The sequence below is a fragment of the Populus euphratica genome, unplaced genomic scaffold (assembly GCF_000495115.2).
Source record: "Populus euphratica unplaced genomic scaffold, PopEup_1.0 scaffold12.1, whole genome shotgun sequence".
Classification (NCBI taxonomy): domain Eukaryota; kingdom Viridiplantae; phylum Streptophyta; class Magnoliopsida; order Malpighiales; family Salicaceae; genus Populus; species Populus euphratica.
The window spans coordinates 2,621,131-2,628,075 of NW_011499858.1; positions in this window are offsets into that span (position 1 = coordinate 2,621,131).

Consider the following 6,945-nt stretch of genomic DNA (forward strand, 5'->3'; position numbering starts at 1 on the left):
TCACTTATGCGTGAAGTTAACAAATCAATACATTACTTTTATTTTCTTTGAAATGATTTCAGCTACAACATGGAGTGTTTCCTAAACTTCATTGTCTTTTCTCTTTTACAGAAGAAGCAACCAGATCGTTGATTCCAGTATCTCCGTGCCCTTCAGTTTTCCTCTGAACCCGTTCAATCAAAATAAGTGGCCAAGTTGCATGGATCATTACACTTGAAAGGAAATTTGTAGAAAATCAAAGGATTTTGTTGATTTAATTTATGCTACAAATTAAATCAACATGGAGATAATTAAATCTTAATTAGACAAATCATCTAAGATTATTGAAACCTCACACACTACAAATCAAATCATCATACTAGAATTGGTGCGGAGCGCCAGGCCAATGCTAAAGTGCAGTGCAAAGGTGACGCTCGAGAGCCCCAGTAGCAAGCTATTGTCATGGAACATCACCCTAAAAAAATAAATTTAATATCGTGTGAGCCATTAACCCACATATCAGATATTAAACGGATATGAATAGATACTACACTTGATCTTAACCAAAAGGTCGAGAAAGGTATGATTGATTCAAAGCTATTAAGCTTTGTTAGAGTTTGCTTCAAGTTAATTGCTCCTGCTACTTTGTTTTTTCAGTTACGATTTTTATGCTTTAATAAATGATTGTCCTGGTCTTCGGGAATCAGTTGATCTATTATTAAGTTAGCATTTCAGTTGAATTTATTTCAATAAATATGTAAAAGATTGCTGTGAAAAATAAGCAATTCTGTATTCAATCCTTTCATAATAATACTGCAGCATCAACAATATTTCTGTTTTACAATTCTCTTCTACTTTCTTTTCTTACACAAATACTCGAACACGTAAACACCTTCATGCTTTCTTTTATAGTGTTCTCCTGCTTCTGCCCTTCGTTGTTTTTGCCATATGGGACGACAGAATACAGACTGACCTTGTTACTTCGTCATATGCTTCTATTATGTCACCAAGGGGCTTCAAACACAAGGCTGGCGACAAAAAGTTTTGTGCTTGCCAAGTCCCCTGCACGACTTGGGCAAAGCTAAGAGTGCAGAGCCAATTAAGCTTTTATAGTGAAGAAATTATACTGAATTAAGGAGCCAAAATTTCTTGTTTCCATGCTATTTCTTGCCTCCTGCTTTCTAGCTTTTTTTCCAATAACAAGATCAATAATTCTGGTGCATAAAGGTAGTTTTTAGCTAATATTCTCACACAGTGAAGATATAACAATTTCTGCTTGTTTCAAGACATAATAAATGGAGACACAAGGGAGGAAAACACATTTGATTGTCAAGACATATAAAAATAGGTTTTTGTCTCTATATTACAAATCATTTCTAGCTAATTTTAATCCCTGACCTTCCGTTCATATCTGTATAATTGATTTTAATTAACTTACAAATTTTCACCTTTAAATCTGAGAACTAAAAAATATAGAAGAATTTTTTAAAAAAAAATACAGAAACATAAACAAAGGGAGAGAATGAGAGACCATAGAAAATATCATAATTTACTTATATTATCTTCTTGGTAATCTATTATATTTTCTACGATGATTACAAATCCTCTTTAACATAATTTTGATGAGTGGAGATGGAGAAATTACTATTATAAGTTAATTTAAATATTTCATAGTTTTAACCATTGGAAGTTCGATGATAATACTTATCAAGATTAAATCAGATTTTTCAAGTTTTATTCTTTCTTTTTCCTCATCAAACAATTCGAATGCAAAGACATTGACTTTGTCTTATACATCCCTAAGAAACACAACTCCATCTTCGACTCAATTGTCTTCGTCTTGTGCCCTTTATCTTAGTTGTTATGTCTCTTATATCTCAAAATAGTAACTTACACTACTTCAATCTATTTCATTGTTTCTTTTTTTTCTTTATATTTTTTTTTCTTCTTTCATTTTTTTTAAATCAAAACTTTTTTCCATCATTAATCCAGTGATATTGCGAATCTCACATGTGAAAGTGTTTAAAATTATAATGAAATGGATCTTAGGTTTAGCTCACTTATGACAGAAATCTCATTTTTTATCAATGGCAGTGCCTGAAGACACAATCTCTATATAAAATATTCATTCAAAAAAATAAGATAATCCTCTAATTTTTCTATTAAATTTAATATATGGTGACTTGACTTTTGTTAAATCAGTTCAAGATTTGTTCTTTGCCAGAATACAAATTTAGGTATGTATTGCGGAGAGAAATTCAATGATTTGATGCTTTGAATAACTTCTTTGATTTGTCTTTAAATTGTTGTTAAAGAACTCTTATTAGACATTTAGGTTTAATTTAACATAGCTTTATTTTTATATACTTCAAGCATAGATAAAAGAGACTTAAGAGCTTCCTTTCTTGAAAAATGATATTTTGTTAAAGAACTCTTATGGAAACTTTAGCCTTCATCCAATAGAGGTTTGTTCTACATAGATTTTAAGCATAGATGAAGAAAGCTTGAGAGTTTTTGATAGAACTTCCTTACTTGAAGAGGTTGTCTTAAATAAAGTTTTGTGTCTCCAAGAATTTCCTTTTTTATCTTCTTTTCCTTGTCTAGGGTGAGGCCCTTTATTTATAGAGGTTTGTATGGGGCTATTAAGTCATTTTTTCAATGGCATATGATATTATTTTATTGGTTGATTTTTATTGATGGGATCTTGTATTTATAACAAAATATCTTGAATATATCATTGCATATGTCAACTTTTTATTAGCCAAAAAATATACGAAGACCTGTTTATTTTTCATATCATTTATTTTAATTTTATTTTATTTTTTTATGTAAAAAATAAAATGAAAAAATATATATAGTGTAAATTTGATTGGTAGAGATTTTTTTACTTCTATAAATACCTTATCAAGACAAGTTCACTTACATTTACATGTCACCAAAAAATGATTCAAGTGGAGTACTTTTGGACCATAATTCTGTTGTTATACAGGGCTTCCAAAGCCTCGTATTCGTGCTTCGTTGTGTCTGCAGGGATACCCCATAGATCATAGATAATATTTCCAAGAGCATTACAGAGAATTTACGCTAGCCAAGGGCTCTTAAATCTAGAATTGCGAAAAATCATAAAAACTATCAAAATTAGAAGTATTTTTGAGATTTTTTATATTTAAATATTTGACAGTTCAATTGCCAACACAATGACTAATGGGCAAACAATCTCTAAAACTTCTTGTAAAAATTTGAATACAGTCCAACAATTGAATCAAAAATTAGAGTTTTTTTGAATTATTATTCTAATTTGGAGTGACCAAATTCTTTTGTGTCTCTGGACCTATCACATTGAACCATAAATGCTGGGTATACGATCAAAGTCCCACATTGACTAAAAATAAAGAGGATCATGGGTATATAAGAATGAACAAATATCTTCATTGGTATGAGGTGTTTTGCTTTTATAGCATAAAAGCAAATCCATTAGGACTTAAGCTCAAAGTGAACAATATCATATCAATATAAAGATAGATGGTGTTTATAGTCTTACAAATGGTATAAAGCCACTCTCCAGAGTTAGATGATGGATGAATCGTCGAAAGTAATTACTCAAAATCATCCCTTACTGCAAGGCCAAGTACATCAATTCATCATCAAACATAGCAGCCAGCTTTGAGAAGCAGCGATGACTTGAAATCAACTGTGTCTAGACCGACAAGCATGAGACTTATATCACGATCTGATTTCAATTCAATGCTGTAATACCCACTTATGCGTGAAGTTAACAAATCAATACATTACTTTTATTTTCTTTGAAATGATTTCAGCAACAACATGAAGTGTTTCCCAAACTTCATTTTCTTCTCTCTTTTACAGAAAAAGGAACCACATCGTTGATTCCAGTATCTCCGTACCCTTCATTTTCCTCTGGGCTCTGAACCCATTCATTCAAAATAAGTGGCCAAGTTGCATGGATCATTACACTTGAAAGGAAATTGTAAATATCTCTTGGCCAGCAAGGGTGCCTCCAACTGTTAGCCACTCTTGAGTAGAGGAGCCTAGCAATTCCATGAACAGTTACACAACAACAATCCATACTGCATTTCAAGTCTTTGATTTTCTACTATGAGTAGCATAAATTAAATCAACAAAATCCTTTGATTTTCTCCTCAAAGATTCTTGGAAACAGATTGGATTCTCTTCCTTTCGATCTGAAGCATGAAAAACCCCAACAATAAAATCATCTAAAGATGCAGAAGAGCATAGAAACCTCACACACTACAAATCAAAACATCTGACTAGAATTGGTGGGGTGCGCCAGGCCAATGATATAGTGCAGCGCAAAGGCGACGCTCGAGAGCCCCAGTAGCAAGCTACTGTGATGGACCCTCGCCCTAAAAAAATAAATTTAATATCGTGTGAGCCATTGACCCACGTATCAGATATTAAACTGATAAGAACAGATACTACACTTGATCTTAGCCAAAAGGCCGAGCAAGGCATGATTGATGCAGAGCTAGTAAGCCTTCTTTTATAATGTGCTCCTGCTTGTGTCCTTTGTTGTTTTTGCCATATCGGACGACAGACTGTTACTTCGCAATATGCTTCTATTATTTCACCAAGGGACGTGAATCACAAGGCTGGCGACAAAAAGTTTAACGCTTGCCAAGTCCCCTGCACGGCGGAGAATGATGTGCTCTCTTAGTCTTGGGCAAAGCTAAGAGTGCAGAGCCCATTATGCTTTTATATTGACCAAATTATACTGGACTAAGGAGCCAAAACTTCTTGTTTCCATGCAATTTCTTGCCTACTGCTTTCTAGCTCATCTTTCAGTTTTTTTTCCAATAACAAGATTAATAAGTCTGGCGCATAAAGGTTGTTTTTAGCTAATATTCTCACACAGTGAAGATATAACAATTTCTTGTTGTTTCAAGACAGAATAAATGGAGACACAAGGGGGGGGAACACATTTGATTGTCAAGACAGATAAAAATAGGTTTTTGTCTCTATATTACAAATCATTTCTAGCTATTTATTTATCTTTCTAAACAGGAGAAACGTAGATGGAAGCAAGTTAAAAGAAAATTACAACTTTCTCCTTAAATATTTCATAATTTTAATCTCTACTCTTACATTCAGATCTGGACAATTGATTTTAATTAACTTAAAAATTTAGGAAAGTTAATGGAGGTTTATTGTTTATGAACAATGACGTTCCTCTTTTTGTTTTTTCTTTTTCAATTCAGCCACTCTTTTTTCTATCTTCCTTGTTTCTCCAATGTCATCCAGCTCAAATGTTTTTAACACTGGTTTAGGTTTCCTTTGGATCGATTAAGTAGACGACTAAATCAAATAAATAAAAAATTATATAGTTTAATTTTAAAATTAAATTATATAAAAAACCTGATTAAAAGGTTGTTTTCTATTGAGGACCGTCATTTCATGGATGATTAGTGTGGATTTGATCAACATCGACATTCTCGTGAATACCTATTTCATATTAATGGAAAAATACCCGTCTATAATGGCATAAGCACTGAAAATTGATATATGTGTGTGTGTGTGTGTGAAAATTAATTAGCTTAAACAACGTGTTATACATTATCTTTTTATAATGATAATTTTAATTACATCGCAATATTAACTTAATAGTGATTGTAAGATGGATATCGGTGTTGCAAGGGATAACAATATTGAAGTAATATGATTAAACATAATTCTTAACTCGCTTATCTATAGTATTGTAGTTCATTATATAAATCCCATTAGGATTGACTAAGGGTGGTGGTCCTTAAGAGGGATTTTTCATGGGTTGTGATGAGTACATATTTTCTAAAGTAGTCAAGTGTACAGTTATGCAATGGACTCAAAATAGTAGTGGTAGGATTTGCCGATGTAGAGAAAAAGAAATAATATTAAATATTATTATTATTATTATACTATATTTTAAAATACATGAAAAGGACGTTGTGTATTTATTATGGACATAGACTCATTGCACTATGAAATAAATTGTAGGTATAAAGTGTTTGTACTGTAGACGACACTATAGCATAGACTCATTGCACTATGAAATACATTGTAAGTATAAAGTGTTTGTACTGTAGACGACACTATAGCACTATGAGAGTACTGTCTTTGTTGTTTTTTAGTTAAAAGGTATCGTTGGGGACATTATCTTTTCTATTTGTTGTGTCTGTCGCGGGGGGCGCAAGCGTCGTCTGGCGACGACGGAGGCTCCTATTGTACCTCCTGATGAAGGGTGTTGTGTTGAGAAGTTTTTTGGATTTAATCATAAAATTATGATTAAGGTTCAGGAGTCGTCATCTAGTATTATGGTCACTAGGAACCTATGGTCGCGAGAGTCTGAGTAAGAAACTAATTGTGCAAGGGGAAGACGCATCACCCCAGTGCACCCTACATAAGGTAAGATGCATTGTTGTTTGATCATTTTTTTTTCTAAGTCAAGTTTCTATTCGTTGGTCTTTTCTAAGGTTTAAGGCAGATCTCTTTTCATGAGAGAGTCGCTACCTTATCGGGTTAAATCCTAACCGTTCTAAAATCTGAATTTTAGCATCATATTTATTTACATCTTGTATTTTTAATACCTCAGAGTATATTTTATCATGTAATTTAACACCCCACAAATATTAAAGTCTACATATAGATTCTAAAAAAAAGGATTGGAAATTTTTTTTGGCATATTGGCCAAATCGTAATGGATAATCATAAACTAGTTACAATATCCATTTTTGAATTTAAAAAAAAAACATGAAAAAGATGTAATTTTTTATATATAAAAAAACATGCTTGGAAAAATTTCAGGATTTGGCCATATGCAACAAAATATTTTTTAAAAAAAATATTTAGAATTTTTTATAATTTCAATGGAAACCAGGTATTTTAATACCGGATTTGTATTTTACAGTGTAAATACACAACCCGATATTATGCAAAATTGGTAAAAAAAAAAAA